The following is a 24,116-nucleotide window of genomic DNA, read 5'->3' on the forward strand; positions in this document are numbered from 1 at the left end:
CACTCACTACTCTGCACTCACTACTCACTACTCGGCACTCACTACTCACAACTCTGCACTCACTACTCACTACTCTGCACTCACTACTCACTACTCACTACTCTGCACTTGCTACTCTGCACTCGCTACTCTGCACTCGCTACTCTGCACTCGCTACTCACTACTCACTACTCTGCACTCGCTACTCACTACTCTGCACTCACTACTCTGCACTCACTACTCTGCACTCACTACTCACTACTCTGCACTCACTACTCACTACTCTGCACTCACTACTCTGCACTCACTACTCTGCACTCACTACTCACTACTCTGCACTCACTACTCACTACTCTGCACTCACTACTCTGCACTCACTACTCTGCACTCACTACTCTGCACTCACTACTCACTACTCTGCACTCACTACTCACTACTCTGCACTCACTACTCACTACTCTGCACTCACTACTCTGCACTCACTACTCACTACTCTGCACTCACTACTCACTACTCTGCACTCACTACTCTGCACTCACTACTCACTACTCTGCACTCACTACTCTGCACTCACTACTCTGCACTCACTACTCACTACTCTGCACTCACTACTCTGCACTCACTACTCTGCACTCACTACTCTGCACTCACTACTCTGCACTCACTACTCTGCACTCACTACTCACTACTCTGCACTCACTACTCACTACTCTGCACTCACTACTCTGCACTCACTACTCTGCACTCACTACTCTGCACTCACTACTCTGCACTCACTACTCACTACTCTGCACTCACTACTCTGCACTCACTACTCACTACTCTGCACTCACTACTCACTACTCTGCACTCACTACTCTGCACTCACTACTCTGCACTCACTACTCTGCACTCACTACTCTGCACTCACTACTCACTACTCTGCACTCACTACTCACTACTCTGCACTCACTACTCACTACTCTGCACTCACTACTCTGCACTCACTACTCTGCACTCACTACTCTGCACTCACTACTCTGCACTCACTACTCTTCACTCACTACTCACTACTCTGCACTCACTACTCTGCACTCACTACTCTGCGCTCACTACTCACTACTCTGCACTCACTACTCACTACTCTGCACTCACTACTCTGCACTCACTACTATGCACTCACTACTCTGCACTCATTACTCACTACTCTGCACTCGCTACTCACTACTCGGCACTCACTACTCTGCACTCACTACTCACTACTCTGCACTCACTACTCTGCACTCACTACTCACTACTCTGCACTCACTACTCTGCACTCACTACTCTGCACTCACTACTCTGCACTCACTACCCACTACTCTGCACTCACTACTCACTACTCTGCACTCACTACTCTGCACTCACTACTCTGCACTCACTACTCTGCACTCACTACTCTGCACTCACTACTCACTACTCTGCACTCACTACTCACTACTCTGCACTCACTACTCTGCACTCACTACTCACTGCTCTGCACTCACTACTCACTACTCTGCACTCACTACTCTGCACTCACTACTCTGCACTCACTACTCACTACTCTGCACTCACTACTCACTACTCTGCACTCACTACTCTGCACTCACTACTCACTGCTCTGCACTCACTACTCACTACTCTGCACTCACTACTCTGCACTCACTACTCTGCACTCACTACTCACTACTCTGCACTCACTAATCTGCACTCACTACTCACTACTCTGCACTCACTACTCTGCACTCACTACTCTGCACTCACTACTCTGCACTCACTACTCACTACTCTGCACTCAATACTCACTACTCTGCACTCACTACTCTGCACTCACTACTCTGCACTCACTATTCTGCACTCACTACTCACTACTCTGCACTCACTACTCTGCACTCACTACTCACTACTCTGCACTCACTACTCGGCACTCACTACTCACTACTCTGCACTCACTACTCTGCACTCACTACTCATTACCCTGCACTCACTACTCTGCACTCACTACACTCACTACTCATTACCCTGCACTCACTACTCTGCACTCACTACTCACTACTCTGCACTCACTACTCATTACCCTGCACTCACTACTCTGCACTCACTACACTCACTACTCATTACCCTGCACTCACTACTCTGCACTCACTACTCACTACTCTGCACTCACTACTCACTACTCTGCACTCACTACTCACTACTCTGCACTCACTACTCACTACTCTGCACTCACTACTCACTACTCTGCACTCACTACTCTGCACTCACTACTCTGCACTCACTACTCTGCACTCACTACTCTGCACTCACTACTCTGTACTCACTACTCTGCACTCACTACTCTGCACTCACTACTCACTACTCTGCACTCACTACTCACTACTCTGCACTCACTACTCTGCACTCACTACTCACTACTCTGCACTCACTACTCTGCACTCACTACTCACTACTCTGCACTCACTACTCACTACTCTGCACTCACTACTCTGCACTCACTACTCTGCACTCACTACTCTGCACTCACTACTCACTACTCTGCACTCACTACTCACTACTCTGCACTCACTACTCTGCACTCACTACTCTGCACTCACTACTCTGCACTCACTACTCTGCACTCACTACTCACTACTCTGCACTCACTACTCTGCACTCACTACTCTGCACTCACTACTCACTACTCTGCACTCACTCCTCACTACTCTGCACTCACTCCTCACTACTCTGCACTCACTACTCATTACCCTGCACTCACTACTCTGCACTCACTACTCACTACTCTGCACTCACTACTCACTACTCTGCACTCACTACTCTGCACTCACTACTCTGCACTCACTACTCTGCACTCACTACTCTGCACTCACTACTCACTACTCTGCACTCACTACTCACTACTCTGCACTCACTACTCATTACCCTGCACTCACTACTCTGCACTCACTACTCACTACTCTGCACTCGCTACTCGCTACTCTGCACTCACTACTCTGCACTCGCTACTCACTACTCTGCACTCGCTACTCACTACTCACTACTCTGCACTCACTACTCACTACTCTGCACTCACTACTCACTACTCTGCACTCACTACTCACTACTAACTACTCTACACTCACTACTCACTACTCTGCACTCACTACTCTGCACTCACTACTCTGCACTCACTACTCTGCACTCACTACTCACTACTCTGCACTCACTACTCACTACTCTGCACTCACTACTCTGCACTCACTACTCTGCACTCACTACTCACTACTCACTACTCTGCACTCGCTACTCACTACTCTGCACTCACTACTCTGCACTCACTACTCACTACTCACTACTCTGCACTCACTACTCTGCACTCACTACTCTGCACTCACTACTCTGCACTCGCTACTCACTACTCTGCACTCACTAATCTGCACTCGCTACTCTGCACTCGCTACTCACTACTCTGCACTCGCTACTCACTACTCTGCACTCGCTACTCACTACTCTGCACTCGCTACTCACTACTCTGCACTCGCTACTCACTACTCACTACTCTGCACTCACTACTCACTACTCTGCACTCACTACTCACTACTCTGCACTCACTACTCACTACTCTGCACTCCCTACTCACTACTCACTACTCTGCACTCACTACTCACTACTCTGCACTCACTACTCTGAACTCACTACTCTGCACTCACTACTCTGCACTCACTACTCTGCACTCACTACTCACTACTCTGCACTCACTACTCACTACTCTGCACTCACTACTCTGCACTCACTACTCTGCACTCACTACTCTGCACTCACTACTCTGCACTCGCTACTCACTACTCTGCACTCACTACTCTGCACTCACTACTCACTACTCTGCACTCACTACTCTGTAATCACTACTCTGCACTCACTACTCACTACTCTGCACTCGCTACTCACTACTCTGCACTCACTACTCTGCACTCTCTACTCTGCACTCGCTACTCACTACTCCGCACTCGCTACTCACTACTCTGCACTCGCTACTCACTACTCTGCACTCGCTACTCACTACTCTGCACTCACTACTCACTACTCTGCACTCACTACTCTGCACTCACTACTCACTACTCTGCACTCACTACTCTGCACTCACTCCTCACTACTCTGCACTCACTACTCACTACTCTGCACTCACTACTCATTACCCTGCACTCACTACTCTGCACTCACTACTCACTACTCTGCACTCACTACTCACTACTCTGCACTCACTACTCTGCACTCACTACTCTGCACTCACTACTCTGCACTCACTACTCACTACTTTGCACTCACTACTCACTACTCTGCACTCACTACTCATTACCCTGCAGTCACTACTCTGCACTCACTACTCACTACTCTGCACTCGCTACTCGCTACTCTGCACTCACTACTCTGCACTCGCTACTCACTACTCTGCACTCGCTACTCACTACTCACTATTCTGCACTCACTACTCACTACTCTGCACTCACTACTCACTACTCTGCACTCACTACTCACTACTCTGCACTCACTACTCACTACTCTGCACTCACTACTCACTACTCTGCACTCACTACTCACTACTCTGCACTCACTACTCTGCACTCACTACTCTGCACTCACTACTCTGCACTCACTACTCTGCACTCACTACTCTGCACTCACTACTCACTACTCTGCACTCACTACTCTGCACTCACTACTCTGCACTCACTACTCACTACTCACTACTCTGCACTCGCTACTCACTACTCTGCACTCACTACTCTGCACTCACTACTTACTACTCACTACTCTGCACTCACTACTCTGCACTCACTACTCTGCACTCACTACTCACTACTCTGCACTCGCTACTCACTACTCTGCACTCACTACTCTGCACTCGCTACTCTGCACTCGCTACTCACTACTCTGCACTCGCTACTCACTACTCTGCACTCACTACTCACTACTCTGCACTCCCTACTCACTACTCACTACTCTGCACTCACTACTCACTACTCTGCACTCACTACTCTGCACTCACTACTCTGCACTCACTACTCTGCACTCACTACTCACTACTCTGCACTCACTACTCACTACTCTGCACTCACTACTCTGCACTCACTACTCTGCACTCACTACTCACTACTCACTACTCTGCACTCGCTACTCACTACTCTGCACTCACTACTCTGCACTCACTACTCACTACTCACTACTCTGCACTCACTACTCTGTAATCACTACTCTGCACTCACTACTCACTACTCTGCACTCGCTACTCACTACTCTGCACTCACTACTCTGCACTCTCTACTCTGCACTCGCTACTCACTACTCCGCACTCGCTACTCACTACTCTGCACTCGCTACTCACTACTCTGCACTCGCTACTCACTACTCTGCACTCACTACTCACTACTCTGCACTCACTACTCTGCACTCACTACTCACTACTCTGCACTCACTACTCTGCACTCACTCCTCACTACTCTGCACTCACTACTCACTACTCTGCACTCACTACTCATTACCCTGCACTCACTACTCTGCACTCACTACTCACTACTCTGCACTCACTACTCACTACTCTGCACTCACTACTCTGCACTCACTACTCTGCACTCACTACTCTGCACTCACTTCTCACTACTTTGCACTCACTACTCACTACTCTGCACTCACTACTCATTACCCTGCAGTCACTACTCTGCACTCACTACTCACTACTCTGCACTCGCTACTCGCTACTCTGCACTCACTACTCTGCACTCGCTACTCACTACTCTGCACTCGCTACTCACTACTCACTATTCTGCACTCACTACTCACTACTCTGCACTCACTACTCACTACTCTGCACTCACTACTCACTACTCTGCACTCACTACTCACTACTCACTACTCTGCACTCACTACTCACTACTCTGCACTCACTACTCTGCACTCACTACTCTGCACTCACTACTCTGCACTCACTACTCACTACTCTGCACTCACTACTCACTACTCTGCACTCACTACTCTGCACTCACTACTCTGCACTCACTACTCACTACTCACTACTCTGCACTCGCTACTCACTACTCTGCACTCACTACTCTGCACTCACTACTCACTACTCACTACTCTGCACTCACTACTCTGCACTCACTACTCTGCACTCACTACTCACTACTCTGCACTCGCTACTCACTACTCTGCACTCACTACTCTGCACTCGCTACTCTGCACTCGCTACTCACTACTCTGCACTCGCTACTCACTACTCTGCACTCGCTACTCACTACTCTGCACTCGCTACTCACTACTCTGCACTCACTACTCACTACTCTGCACTCGCTGCTCACTACTCTACACTCACTACTCTGCACTCGCTACTCACTACTCTACACTCACTACTCTGCACTCGCTACTCACTACTCTACACTCACCACTCTGCACTCACCACTCACTACTCTGCACTCACTACTCTGCACTCACTACTCTGCACTCACTACTCACTACTCTGCACTCGCTACTCACTACTCTGCACTCGCTACTCTGCACTCACTACTCACTACTCTGCACTTGCTACTCACTACTCTGCACTCGCTACTCACTACTCTGCACTCGCTACTCACTACTCTGCACTCGCTACTCACTACTCTACACTCACTACTCTGCACTCGCTACTCACTACTCTACACTCACTACTCTGCACTCGCTACCCACTACTCTACACTCGCTTCTCACTACTCTACACTCACCACTCACTACTCTGCACTCACCACTCACTACTCTGCACTCACTACTCTGCACTCACTACTCTGCACTCACTACTCACTACTCTGCACTCACTACTCACTACTCTGCACACACTACTCACTACTCTGCACTCACTACTCTACACTCACTACTCTGCACTCACTACTCTGCACTCACTATTCACTACTCTGCACTCACTACTCTGCACTCACTACTCACTACTCTGCACTCACTACTCTGCACTCACTACTCTGCACTCACTACTCACTACTCTGCACTCACTACTCTGCACTCACTACTCAGTACTCTGCACTCACTACTCACTACTCTGCACTCACTATTCACTACTCTGCACTCATTGCTCACTACTCTGCACTCATTGCTCACTACTCTGCACTCGCTACTCTGCACTCGCTACTCTGCACTCGCTACTCTGCACTCACTACTCTGCACTCGCTACTCTGCACTCGCTACTCTGCACTCGCTACTCACTACTCTGCACTCACTACTCACTACTCTGCACTCACTACTCACTACTCTGCACTCACTACTCTGCACTCACTACTCACTACTCTGCACTCACTACTCTGCACTCACTACTCTGCACTCACTACTCTGCACTCACTACTCTGCACTCACTACTCTGCACTCACTACTCACTACTCTGCACTCACTACTCTGCATTCACTACTCTGCACTCACTACTCTGCACTCACTACTCTGCACTCACTACTCTGCACTCACTACTCACTACTCTACACTCACTACTCTGCACTCGCTACTCACTACTCTACACTCACTACTCTGCACTCACTACTCTGCACTCACTACTCTGCACTCACTACTCACTACTCTGCACTCACTACTCACTACTCTGCACTCACTACTCACTACTCTGCACTCACTACTCTGCACTCACTGCTCACTACTCTGCACTCACTGCTCACTACTCTGCACTCACTACTCTGCACTCACTACTCTGCACTCACTACTTTGCACTCACTACTCTGCACTCACTACTCTGCACTCACTACTCACTACTCTGCACTCACTACTCACTACTCTGCACTCACTACTCTGCACTCACTACTCTGCACTCACTACTCACTACTCTGCACTCACTACTCACTACTCTACACTCACTACTCTGCACTCACTACTATGCACTCACTACTCACTACTCTGCACTCACTACTCACAACTCTGCACTCACTACTCACTACTCTGCACTCACTACTCACTACTCACTACTCTGCACTCACTACTCACTACTCTGCACTCGCTACTCTGCACTCGCTACTCACTACTCTGCACTCGCTACTCACTACTCTGCACTCACTACTCTGCACTCACTACTCTGCACTCACTACTCACTACTCTGCACTCACTACTCACTACTCTGCACTCACTACTCTGCACTCACTACTCTGCACTCACTACTCACTACTCTGCACTCACTACTCACTACTCTGCACTCACTACTCACTACTCTGCACTCACTACTCTGCACTCACTACTCTGCACTCACTACTCACTACTCTGCACTCACTACTCTGCACTCACTACTCTGCACTCACTACTCACTACTCTGCACTCACTACTCACTACTCTGCACTCACTACTCTGCACTCACTACTCTGCACTCACTACTCACTACTCTGCACTCACTACTCTGCACTCACTACTCTGCACTCACTACTCTGCACTCACTACTCTGCACTCACTACTCACTACTCTGCACTCACTACTCACTACACTGCACTCACTACTCACTACTCTGCACTCACTACTCTGCACTCACTACTCTGCACTCACTACTCTGCACTCACTACTCTGCACTCACTACTCACTACTCTGCACTCACTACTCTGCACTCACTACTCTGCACTCACTACTCACTACTCTGCACTCACTACTTTGCACTCACTACTCTGCGCTCACTACTCTGCGCTCACTACTCACTACTCTGCACTCACTACTCTGCACTCACTACTCTGCACTCACTACTCTGCACTCACTACTCTGCACTCACTACTCTGCACTCACTACTCACTACTCTGCACTCACTACTCTGCACTCACTACTCTGCACTCACTACTCTGCACTCACTACTCTGCACTCACTACTCTGCACTCACTACTCTGCACTCACTACTCACTACTCTGCACTCACTACTCTGCACTCACTACTCACTGCTCTGCACTCACTACTCAATACTCTGCACTCACTACTCTGCACTCACTACTCTGCACTCACTACTCTGCACTCACTACTCACTACTCAGCACTCACTACTCAGCACTCACTACTCTGCACTCACTACTCTGCACTCACTACTCTGCACTCACTACTCACTACTCTGCACTCAATACTCACTACTCTGCACTCACTACTCTGCACTCACTACTCTGCGCTCACTACTCCGCACTCACTATTCTGCACTCACTACTCACTACTCTGCACTTACTACTCTGCACTCACTACTCACTACTCTGCACTCACTACTCTGCACTCACTACTCACTACTCTGCACTCACTACTCTGCACTCACTACTCATTACCCTGCACTCACTACTCTGCACTCACTACACTCACTACTCATTACCCTGCACTCACTACTCTGCACTCACTACTCACTACTCTGCACTCACTACTCACTACTCTGCACTCACTACTCTGCACTCACTACTCACTACTCTGCACTCACTACTCTGCACTCACTACTCACTACTCTGCACTCACTACTCACTACTCTGCACTCACTACTCTGCACTCACTACTCTGCTCTCACTACTCTGCACTCACTACTCTGCACTCACTACTCTGCACTCACTACTCACTACTCTGCACTCACTACTCACTACTCTGCACTCACTACTCACTACTCTGCACTCACTACTCACTACTCTGCACTCACTACTCTGCACTCACTACTCTGCACTCACTACTCTGCACTCACTACTCACTACTCTGCACTCACTACTCTGCACTCACTACTCTGCGCTCACTACTCACTACTCTGTACTCACTACTCACTACTCTGCACTCACTACTCTGCACTCACTACTCTGCACTCAGTACTCTGCACTCACTACTCTGCACTCACTACTCTGCACTCACTACTCACTACTCTGCACTCACTACTCACTACTCTGCACTCACTACTCTGCACTCACTACTCTGCACTCACTACTCTGCACTCACTACTCACTACTCTGCACTCACTACTCTGCCCTCACTACACTACACTCAATACTCACTACTCTGCACTCACTACTCTGCACTCACTACTCACTGCTCTGCACTCACTACTCAATACTCTGCACTCACTACTCTGCACTCACTACTCTGCACTCACTACTCTGCACTCACTACTCTGCACTCACTACTCTGCACTCACTAATCTGCACTCACTACTCACTACTCTGCGCTCACTACTCACTACTCTGCACTCACTACTCTGCACTCACTACTCTGCACTCACTACTCACTACTCTGCTCTCAATACTCACTACTCTGCACTCACTACTCTGCACTCACTACTCTGCACTCACTACTCTGCACTCACTATTCTGCACTCACTATTCACTACTCTGCACTCACTACTCTGCACTCACTACCCACTACTCTGCACTCACTACTCTGCACTCACTACTCTGCACTCACTACTCTGCACTCACTACTCACTACTCTGCACTCACTACTCACTACTCTGCACTCACTACTCTGTACTCACTACTCTGCACTCACTACTCACTACTCTGCACTCACTACTCACTACTCTGCACTCACTACTCTGCACTCACTACTCTGCACTCACTACTCTGCACTCACTACTCACAACTCTGCACTCACTACTCACTACTCTGCACTCACTACTCACTACTCACTACTCTGCACTCACTACTCACTACTCTGCACTCGCTACTCTGCACTCGCTACTCACTACTCTGTACTCGCTACTCACTACTCTGCACTCACTACTCTGCACTCACTACTCTGCACTCACTACTCACTACTCTGCACTCACTACTCACTACTCTGCACTCACTACTCTGCACTCACTACTCTGCACTCACTACTCACTACTCTGCACTCACTACTCACTACTCTGCACTCACTACTCTGCACTCACTACTCTGCACTCACTACTCTGCACTCACTACTCACTACTCTGCACTCACTACTCTGCACTCACTACTCTGCACTCACTACTCACTACTCTGCACTCACTACTCACTACTCTGCACTCACTACTCTGCACTCACTACTCTGCACTCACTACTCTGCACTCACTACTCACTACTCTGCACTCACTACTCACTACTCACTACTCTGCACTCACTACTCTGCACTCACTACTCTGCACTCACCACTCTGCACTCACTACTCACTACTCTGCACTCACTACTCACTACACTGCACTCACTACTCACTACTCTGCACTCACTACTCTGCACTCACTACTCTGCACTCACTACTCTGCACTCACTACTCTGCACTCACTACTCTGCACTCACTACTCACTACTCTGCACTCACTACTCTGCACTCACTACTCTGCACTCACTACTCACTACTCTGCACTCACTACTCTGCACTCACTACTCTGCGCTCACTACTCTGCGCTCACTACTCACTACTCTGCACTCACTACTCTGCACTCACTACTCTGCACTCACTACTCTGCACTCACTGCTCTGCACTCACTACTCACTACTCTGCACTCACTACTCTGCACTCACTACTCTGCACTCACTACTCTACACTCACTACTCTGCACTCACTACTCTGCACTCACTACTCACTACTCTGCACTCACTACTCTGCACTCACTACTCACTGCTCTGCACTCACTACTCAATACTCTGCACTCACTACTCTGCACTCACTACTCTGCACTCACTACTCTGCACTCACTACTCACTACTCAGCACTCACTACTCTGCACTCACTACTCTGCACTCACTACTCACTACTCTGCACTCAATACTCTGCACTCGCTACTCACTACTCTACACTCACTACTCTGCACTCACTACTCTGCACTCACTACTCTGCACTCACTACTCACTACTCTGCACTCACTACTCACTACTCTGCACTCACTACTCACTACTCTGCACTCACTACTCTGCACTCACTGCTCACTACTCTGCACTCACTGCTCACTACTCTGCACTCACTACTCTGCACTCACTACTCTGCACTCACTACTTTGCACTCACTACTCACTACTCTGCACTCACTAATCTGCACTCACTACTCACTACTCTGCACTCACTACTCACTACTCTGCACTCACTACTCTGCACTCACTACTCTGCACTCAATACTCACTACTCTGCACTCACTACTCACTACTCTGCACTCACTACTCACTACTCACTACTCTGCACTCACTACTCACTACTCTGCACTCGCTACTCTGCACTCGCTACTCACTACTCTGCACTCGCTACTCACTACTCTGCACTCACTACTCTGCACTCACTACTCTGCACTCACTACTCACTACTCTGCACTCACTACTCACTACTCTGCACTCACTACTCTGCACTCACTACTCTGCACTCACTACTCACTACTCTGCACTCACTACTCACTACTCTGCACTCACTACTCACTACTCTGCACTCACTACTCTGCACTCACTACTCTGCACTCACTACTCACTACTCTGCACTCACTACTCTGCACTCACTACTCTGCACTCACTACTCACTACTCTGCACTCACTACTCTGCACTCACTACTCTGCACTCACTACTCTGCACTCACTACTCTGCACTCACTACTCACTACTCTGCACTCACTACTCACTACACTGCACTCACTACTCACTACTCTGCACTCACTACTCTGCACTCACTACTCTGCACTCACTACTCTGCACTCACTACTCTGCACTCACTACTCACTACTCTGCACTCACTACTCTGCACTCACTACTCTGCACTCACTACTCACTACTCTGCACTCACTACTTTGCACTCACTACTCTGCGCTCACTACTCTGCGCTCACTACTCACTACTCTGCACTCACTACTCTGCACTCACTACTCTGCACTCACTACTCTGCACTCACTACTCTGCACTCACTACTCTGCACTCACTACTCTGCACTCACTACTCTGCACTCACTACTCACTACTCTGCACTCACTACTCTGCACTCACTACTCACTGCTCTGCACTCACTACTCAATACTCTGCACTCACTACTCTGCACTCACTACTCTGCACTCACTACTCTGCACTCACTACTCACTACTCAGCACTCACTACTCAGCACTCACTACTCTGCACTCACTACTCTGCACTCACTACTCTGCACTCACTACTCACTACTCTGCACTCAATACTCACTACTCTGCACTCACTACTCTGCACTCACTACTCTGCGCTCACTACTCCGCACTCACTATTCTGCACTCACTACTCACTACTCTGCACTTACTACTCTGCACTCACTACTCATTACCCTGCACTCACTACTCTGCACTCACTACACTCACTACTCATTACCCTGCACTCACTACTCTGCACTCACTACTCACTACTCTGCACTCACTACTCACTACTCTGCACTCACTACTCTGCACTCACTACTCACTACTCTGCACTCACTACTCTGCACTCACTACTCACTACTCTGCACTCACTACTCACTACTCTGCACTCACTACTCTGCACTCACTACTCTGTTCTCACTACTCTGCACTCACTACTCTGCACTCACTACTCTGCACTCACTACTCACTACTCTGCACTCACTACTCACTACTCTGCACTCACTACTCACTACTCTGCACTCACTACTCACTACTCTGCACTCACTACTCTGCACTCACTACTCTGCACTCACTACTCTGCACTCACTACTCACTACTCTGCACTCACTACTCTGCACTCACTACTCTGCGCTCACTACTCACTACTCTGTACTCACTACTCACTACTCTGCACTCACTACTCTGCACTCACTACTCTGCACTCAGTACTCTGCACTCACTACTCTGCACTCACTACTCTGCACTCACTACTCACTACTCTGCACTCACTACTCACTACTCTGCACTCACTACTCTGCACTCACTACTCTGCACTCACTACTCTGCACTCACTACTCACTACTCTGCACTCACTACTCTGCCCTCACTACACTACACTCAATACTCACTACTCTGCACTCACTACTCTGCACTCACTACTCACTGCTCTGCACTCACTACTCAATACTCTGCACTCACTACTCTGCACTCACTACTCTGCACTCACTACTCTGCACTCACTACTCTGCACTCACTACTCTGCACTCACTAATCTGCACTCACTACTCACTACTCTGCGCTCACTACTCACTACTCTGCACTCACTACTCTGCACTCACTACTCTGCACTCACTACTCACTACTCTGCACTCAATACTCACTACTCTGCACTCACTACTCTGCACTCACTACTCTGCACTCACTACTCTGCACTCACTATTCTGCACTCACTATTCACTACTCTGCACTCACTACTCTGCACTCACTACCCACTACTCTGCACTCACTACTCTGCACTCACTACTCTGCACTCACTACTCTGCACTCACTACTCACTACTCTGCACTCACTACTCACTACTCTGCACTCACTACTCTGCACTCACTACTCTGCACTCACTACTCACTACTCTGCACTCACTACTCACTACTCTGCACTCACTACTCTGCACTCACTACTCTGCACTCACTACTCACTACTCTGCACTCACTACTCACAACTCTGCACTCACTACTCACTACTCTGCACTCACTACTCACTACTCACTACTCTGCACTCACTACTCACTACTCTGCACTCGCTACTCTGCACTCGCTACTCACTACTCTGTACTCGCTACTCACTACTCTGCACTCACTACTCTGCACTCACTACTCTGCACTCACTACTCACTACTCTGCACTCACTACTCACTACTCTGCACTCACTACTCTGCACTCACTACTCTGCACTCACTACTCACTACTCTGCACTCACTACTCACTACTCTGCACTCACTACTCTGCACTCACTACTCTGCACTCACTACTCTGCACTCACTACTCACTACTCTGCACTCACTACTCTGCACTCACTACTCTGCACTCACTACTCACTACTCTGCACTCACTACTCACTACTCTGCACTCACTACTCTGCACTCACTACTCTGCACTCACTACTCTGCACTCACTACTCACTACTCTGCACTCACTACTCACTACTCACTACTCTGCACTCACTACTCTGCACTCACTACTCTGCACTCACCACTCTGCACTCACTACTCACTACTCTGCACTCACTACTCACTACACTGCACTCACTACTCACTACTCTGCACTCACTACTCTGCACTCACTACTCTGCACTCACTACTCTGCACTCACTACTCTGCACTCACTACTCACTACTCTGCACTCACTACTCTGCACTCACTACTCTGCACTCACTACTCACTACTCTGCACTCACTACTCTGCACTCACTACTCTGCACTCACTACTCTGCGCTCACTACTCACTACTCTGCACTCACTACTCTGCACTCACTACTCTGCACTCACTGCTCTGCACTCACTACTCACTACTCTGCACTCACTACTCTGCACTCACTACTCTGCACTCACTACTCTGCACTCACTACTCTGCACTCACTACTCTGCACTCACTACTCACTACTCTGCACTCACTACTCTGCACTCACTACTCACTGCTCTGCACTCACTACTCAATACTCTGCACTCACTACTCTGCACTCACTACTCTGCACTCACTACTCTGCACTCACTACTCACTACTCAGCACTCACTACTCTGCACTCACTACTCTGCACTCACTACTCACTACTCTGCACTCAATACTCACTACTCTGCACTCACTACTCTGCACTCACTACTCTGCACTCACTACTCTGCACTCACTATTCTGCACTCACTACTCACTACTCTGCACTTACTACTCTGCACTCACTACTCACTACTCTGCACTCACTACTCTTCACTCACTACTCTGCACTCACTACTCTGCACTCACTATTCTGCACTCACTATTCACTACTCTGCACTCACTACTCTGCACTCACTACCCACTACTCTGCACTCACTACTCTGCACTCACTACTCTGCACTCACTACTCTGCACTCACTACTCACTACTCTGCACTCACTACTCACTACTCTGCACTCACTACTCTGCACTCACTACTCTGCACTCACTACTCACTACTCTGCACTCACTACTCACTACTCTGCACTCACTACTCTGCACTCACTACTCTGCACTCACTACTCACTACTCTGCACTCACTACTCACAACTCTGCACTCACTACTCACTACTCTGCACTCACTACTCACTACTCACTACTCTGCACTCACTACTCACTACTCTGCACTCGCTACTCTGCACTCGCTACTCACTACTCTGCACTCGCTACTCACTACTCTGCACTCACTACTCTGCACTCACTACTCTGCACTCACTACTCACTACTCTGCACTCACTACTCTGCACTCACTACTCTGCACTCACTACTCACTACTCTGCACTCACTACTCACTACTCTGCACTCACTACTCTGCACTCACTACTCACTACTCTGCACTCACTACTCTGCACTCACTACTCTGCACTCACTACTCACTACTCTGCACTCACTACTCACCACTCTGCACTCACTACTCTGCACTCACTACTCTGCACTCACTACTCTGCACTCACTACTCTGCACTCACTACTCACTACTCTGCACTCACTACTCACTACTCACTACTCTGCACTCACTACTCTGCACTCACTACTCTGCACTCACTACTCTGCACTCACTACTCACTACTCTGCACTCACTACTCACTACACTGCACTCACTACTCACTACTCTGCACTCACTACTCTGCACTCACTACTCTGCACTCACTACTCTGCACTCACTACTCTGCACTCACTACTCACTACTCTGCACTCACTACTCTGCACTCACTACTCTGCACTCACTACTCACTACTCTGCACTCACTACTCTGCACTCACTACTCTGCGCTCACTACTCTGCGCTCACTACTCACTACTCTGCACTCACTACTCTGCACTCACTACTCTGCACTCACTACTCTGCACTCACTGCTCTGCACTCACTACTCACTACTCTGCACTCACTACTCTGCACTAACTACTCTGCACTCACTACTCTGCACTCACTACTCTGCACTCACTACTCTGCACTCACTACTCACTACTCTGCACTCACTACTCTGCACTCACTACTCACTGCTCTGCACTCACTACTCAATACTCTGCACTCACTACTCTGCACTCACTACTCTGCACTCACTACTCTGCACTCACTACTCACTACTCAGCACTCACTACTCTGCACTCACTACTCTGCACTCACTACTCTGCACTCAATACTCACTACTCTGCACTCACTACTCTGCACTCACTACTCTGCACTCACTATTCTGCACTCACTACTCACTACTCTGCACTTACTACTCTGCACTCACTACTCACTACTCTGCACTCACTACTCTGCACTCACTACTCACTACTCTGCACTCACTACTCTGCACTCACTACTCATTACCCTGCACTCACTACTCTGCACTCACTACACTCACTACTCATTACCCTGCACTCACTACTCTGCACTCACTACTCACTACTCTGCACTCACTACTCACTACTCTGCACTCACTACTCACTACTCTGCACTCACTACTCTGCACTCACTACTCACTACTCTGCACTCACTACTCTGCACTCACCACTCTGCACTCACTACTCACTACTCTGCACTCACTACTCACTACACTGCACTCACTACTCACTACTCTGCACTCACTACTCTGCACTCACTACTCTGCACTCACTACTCTGCACTCACTACTCTGCACTCACTACTCTGCACTCACTACTCACTACTCTGCACTCACTACTCTGCACTCACTACTCTGCACTCACTACTCACTACTCTGCACTCACTACTCTGCACTCACTACTCTGCGCTCACTACTCTGCGCTCACTACTCACTACTCTGCACTCACTACTCTGCACTCACTACTCTGCACTCACTGCTCTGCACTCACTACTCACTACTCTGCACTCACTACTCTGCACTCACTACTCTGCACTCACTACTCTGCACTCACTACTCTGCACTCACTACTCTGCACTCACTACTCACTACTCTGCACTCACTACTCTGCACTCACTACTCACTGCTCTGCACTCACTACTCAATACTCTGCACTCACTACTCTGCACTCACTACTCTGCACTCACTACTCTGCACTCACTACTCACTACTCAGCACTCACTACTCTGCACTCACTACTCTGCACTCACTACTCACTACTCTGCACTCAATACTCACTACTCTGCACTCACTACTCTGCACTCACTACTCTGCACTCACTATTCTGCACTCACTACTCACTACTCTGCACTTACTACTCTGCACTCACTACTCACTACTCTGCACTCACTACTCTTCACTCACTACTCTGCACTCACTACTCTGCACTCACTATTCTGCACTCACTATTCACTACTCTGCACTCACTACTCTGCACTCACTACCCACTACTCTGCACTCACTACTCTGCACTCACTACTCTGCACTCACTACTCTGCACTCACTACTCACTACTCTGCACTCACTACTCACTACTCTGCACTCACTACTCTGCACTCACTACTCTGCACTCACTACTCACTACTCTGCACTCACTACTCACTACTCTGCACTCACTACTCTGCACTCACTACTCTGCACTCACTACTCACTACTCTGCACTCACTACTCACAACTCTGCACTCACTACTCACTACTCTGCACTCACTACTCACTACTCACTACTCTGCACTCACTACTCACTACTCTGCACTCGCTACTCTGCACTCGCTACTCACTACTCTGCACTCGCTACTCACTACTCTGCACTCACTACTCTGCACTCACTACTCTGCACTCACTACTCACTACTCTGCACTCACTACTCACTACTCTGCACTCACTACTCTGCACTCACTACTCTGCACTCACTACTCACTACTCTGCACTCACTACTCACTACTCTGCACTCACTACTCTGCACTCACTACTCTGCACTCACTACTCACTACTCTGCACTCACTACTCACCACTCTGCACTCACTACTCTGCACTCACTACTCTGCACTCACTACTCTGCACTCACTACTCACTACTCTGCACTCACTACTCACTACTCACTACTCTGCACTCACTACTCTGCACTCACTACTCTGCACTCACTACTCTGCACTCACTACTCACTACTCTGCACTCACTACTCACTACACTGCACTCACTACTCACTACTCTGCACTCACTACTCTGCACTCACTACTCTGCACTCACTACTCTGCACTCACTACTCTGCACTCACTACTCACTACTCTGCACTCACTACTCTGCACTCACTACTCTGCACTCACTACTCACTACTCTGCACTCACTACTCTGCACTCACTACTCTGCGCTCACTACTCTGCGCTCACTACTCACTACTCTGCACTCACTACTCTGCACTCACTACTCTGCACTCACTACTCTGCACTCACTGCTCTGCACTCACTACTCACTACTCTGCACTCACTACTCTGCACTAACTACTCTGCACTCACTACTCTGCACTCACTACTCTGCACTCACTACTCTGCACTCACTACTCACTACTCTGCACTCACTACTCTGCACTCACTACTCACTGCTCTGCACTCACTACTCAATACTCTGCACTCACTACTCTGCACTCACTACTCTGCACTCACTACTCTGCACTCACTACTCACTACTCAGCACTCACTACTCTGCACTCACTACTCTGCACTCACTACTCTGCACTCAATACTCACTACTCTGCACTCACTACTCTGCACTCACTACTCTGCACTCACTATTCTGCACTCACTACTCACTACTCTGCACTTACTACTCTGCACTCACTACTCACTACTCTGCACTCACTACTCTGCACTCACTACTCACTACTCTGCACTCACTACTCTGCACTCACTACTCATTACCCTGCACTCACTACTCTGCACTCACTACACTCACTACTCATTACCCTGCACTCACTACTCTGCACTCACTACTCACTACTCTGCACTCACTACTCACTACTCTGCACTCACTACTCACTACTCTGCACTCACTACTCTGCACTCACTACTCACTACTCTGCACTCACTACTCTGCACTCACTACTCTGCACTCACTACTCACTACTCACTACTCTGCACTCACTACTCACTACTCTGCACTCACTACTCACTACTCTGCACTCACTACTCTGCACTCACTACTCTGCACTCACTACTCTGCACTCACTACTCTGCACTCACTACTCACTACTCTGCACTCACTACTCTGCACTCACTACTCTGCACTCACTACTCACTACTCTGCACTCACTACTCTGCACTCACTACTCACTACTCTGCACTCACTTGCTGTTTTTTTTTCTTCTGGACGCCACGCCACTTACTTTGGGCTCTCGTCATCCAGCCTGCTGAGCCGCTGCTGCTCGCCGGACCCGCTGCGCGGGTCCCGCTTCGCGGCTTCGGCGGCTGTTGACTTGCTGTAAGGGGCATCACCTGGTGACCGGCGGGGCTGCGAGGGAATAGCGGGTGGACTCCACGGACCAGGAGTACCCGCGCGCCCGTTTCCAGCTGGGCTCCTCTCCCTGCCGGCACCGCCCCCATCACTGTTGTTGAAAAGGCTCCCTGCCCTCTCATCGGCGGATTTGCTGTTTTTTTTCCTTCTGGACGCCACACCACTTACTTTGGGCTCTCGTCATCCAGCCTGCTGAGCCGCTGCTGCTCACCGGACCCGCTGCGCGGGTCCCACTTCGCGGCTTCGGCGGCTGTTGACTTGCTGTAAGGGGCATCACCTGGTGACCGGCGGGGCTGCGAGCGAATAGCGGGTGGACTCCACGGACCAGGAGTACCCGCGCGCCCGTTCCCAGCTGGGCTCCTCTCCCTGCCGGCACCGCCCCCATCACTGTTGTTGAAAAGGCTCCCTGCCCTCTCATCGGCGGATTTGCTGTTTTTTTTTCTTCTGGACGCCACGCCACTTACTTTGGGCTCTCGTCATCCAGCCTGCTGAGCCGCTGCTGCTCGCCGGACCCGCTGCGCGGGTCCCGCTTCGCGGCTTCGGCGGCTGTTGACTTGCTGTAAGGGGCATCACCTGGTGACCGGCGGGGCTGCGAGGGAATAGCGGGTGGACTCCACGGACCAGGAGTACCCGCGCGCCCGTTCCCAGCTGGGCTCCTCTCCCTGCCGGCAACGCCCCCTTGGTGTATCAAGCCTATCTACAAAGAGGAGTGGACATACCCGCAGCGCGGGAGCGCGCGGGAGGGCGCCGGGAGAAGCCCGGGACAAGGGCGGGACCGTCTGTGGCCGTCCGAGGCCGAAGGAGGCCGGGCTGGGCCACCCCCCTTATCGCCGACCCATAGTACCTTCTTCAGTAAGTGACATTTTGGTTTAGATAGACGATGACTATGGTAATGTCCACATCGACAATTTCTGCTACTAGTCACTTGATAACTCCCCCGGTTGAGTCTGGTCCACCAGCAATTGGCCCCTTAGACAAATTCTTTTTTAGTCGTTCATTGTCAATTGACAGGGAGTTATCCCTGGCAGAGAGGCGCGCAGAGCGCAGATTGTCTATAGAATTACTTAAGAATTCTGTGGATAAGCTCCCAACTCTAGCGTATCCCACCCTGGTGACCCCTTTGTCATCATTGAACCTCCCTGTTGCAACCGAATATTTCGAGGGTCAAGCTCAAATAACAAACAAGGACGTTGTACCAGAATTGAATAATCCTTGTGGGAGTAATATCCAATCTACATTGCTCACTGATTCTGGCGCTCAGGTTATATCGGCCCAACCTAAGCTTGGGTCTAAAAGGAAAAGACCAGCCCCAGCAAGAAAATGTAAAATGGTGGCCAAACCCCCTCAAAAGCACAGGAAGCTACACAAATCCGTGAACGTTCGAGAGGTTGTAACTGAAGAAACTCAAAGTACAGAAAGTGTTCCATACATCAATCTTGCCCTTTCGGACAGCCAAGACACAGAAGATAACTCTTGTACTGACTCCACTGTACCAAATAATGAAAATGTGTTATCACTTGTAAATGTGCTCCCTGAGTTGGAAAAATTACTTAGATCCTTGCTTAACCCTATTGAGGATAGAATTGACAAGCTTATAGATAGGCTAAATCATTTCGAGCAGTCAACATTAGACAATTTCTATTCCACAAAATCGCTGATTAAAGCGAATACTGGGGTGGATGCAAGTATAAAGTCTCAGGTCCTTAGTAACCCTGCTACCCAGGATAAGGGAAGAAGGCCCCAAAATAACTCTCCCTTACCCCCCAAGCAAAGCAAATCCGCAGCCAAAGCAACTGTAAAACCCGCAGATAGATCTGGCAGATCGAAAGTCGGCTCTGTTCTAACTCAGCCGACCACTATGCACCCTACACAGTCCACAATTCAGCAGATACTAAATCCCCCGATTACCAAGAGTGCTGAGGCTACAGCTTGTCCCCAAGTGGACAAAGCACTAACAATCGCAGAAGCAACTAATAACATACAGGTAGCCACAAACATTCCGGCGGGAGGGAACAGGGCTAATGTTCGTCCTGTGGTAGATAAAACCCTAGTACCGATCCAAACAAATAACAAACAACAGGCATTGAAGCCTGCCTCCCAACCCGTCCCTCAAGCTCCTAAATCAATCCCACCACCCTTGGTAAAGCCACCTTACAGAAAACCCCCGATTAATCTCACTCCAGATTCCTTCCCCTATGTAGCAGTTCTTATAAATGTACCACCATTACCCTCAGGACAGAGAGAAACTTTCCAGACACTTAAAAACAAGATCATGCACTGGTTAAAGGAAAATCGTCCTCTGCCTGGTGACATCGACGGGTTAATCATAGGGGTAAGGAGAATAGACTGGATGGGATACACACCGAAAACCTTGGGTGGGGACTGTATAGTGGTTAATTTCCAAGACCCAAGGGTGGTGGGATGGATAACCAGGCAGGGATGGGGAACAAACAAGGGAGGTATTGGAATTGTGGACCTTACTTTTTTTTACCCCCGATCAGCTAGCGTAACAACTAGCTTGCTCAACGAACCTCTAATCCCCCCTACTGTAACATGGTCAGTCAAATCTTTACTACCTCCTCCAGTTGGCCATAACCATAACACATATATAAATCACAACTCTCATGTAGGATGGCAGGACCCTGGACGGGGATATTGACAAACCAGCACAGTTAGGAAGTGTGGGAATAATAACGAGCCAAAAGGGGTTTGTGATGTTTGTGTTGATACTATAATTGCAAACGTAGCGGTCAATAATATTGAGACGGGGAGTTTGGTTGAAGAAGGTGGTTCTAGACTGGAAATTTTAAACATCAATGTTATGGTACCGCCGTCAATGACGGTTAACACGATTGCAGATCGCATAGATGTTCGGGAAAGGCAGACTAATTCTATTGAAAGTCTAACGACATTTCTAGCATTTCCAAACACCAACACTCTTGATGGTTCTGTGGCTAGCATTGGTACACTTTTATCCTGGAATGTTGCGGGGTTGGGCAGTAAGATGGATTCCCAATCCTGGGTTAATTTTATAAGTGGGTATGATATCTGCTGTTTTCAAGAAACCTGGGCTTGTGATTCCCTTTTTTGTTTTGGTTATCTAAACTATTGTATACCAGCCCAAAAAGGTGGAAGAGGGCGGCCAAAGGGAGGCCTCACTGTATGGGTTAAACAGGATTTGCATCTTAACATCAAAATGTTGGACCTGGGAAGTAGTGATTTACAAGTATTAAGAATCTCCACAGGCAAGGGTCCCCCAATAGATGTGTATAATGTCTATGCGAGAGGTAACAATGTAACTAACTCACCCACTATAGAGCTGTTATCTGCTGCCATAGAGGCCACGTCCCAAGAAAGTATGTTGATAATAGCAGGAGACCTCAACAGGACTTTTGAACCCTTGGACTGTACAAATGATCCCCTAGGGAACGAAGAGGACAATCTCTGGGGAGTACCCTCTCTATGTTTAAAACCTGTTAAGAGATGGACAAAAGAGATTTTATTATTGAATGGTATCTGTATGGAACACGGTTTAAGAGCACTTAATGGGAGGACACTAGGGGACAAGGAGGGCGGGTACACTTTTGATAACGGTACCAGCAGGAGCAGAATTGACTACATATTGTGTAGTCTCCAGCTGTGGAAGGGGGTTGTTGACATGACTATTAGGCCCAGGGTTGAAAGTGATCACAACCCCCTCTGTGTGACTCATAGGTGGTGGAATGCTGGTGTGGGA

The sequence above is a fragment of the Lissotriton helveticus genome, chromosome 2_1 (genome assembly GCF_964261635.1).
Source record: "Lissotriton helveticus chromosome 2_1, aLisHel1.1, whole genome shotgun sequence".
NCBI classification, from domain to species: domain Eukaryota; kingdom Metazoa; phylum Chordata; class Amphibia; order Caudata; family Salamandridae; genus Lissotriton; species Lissotriton helveticus.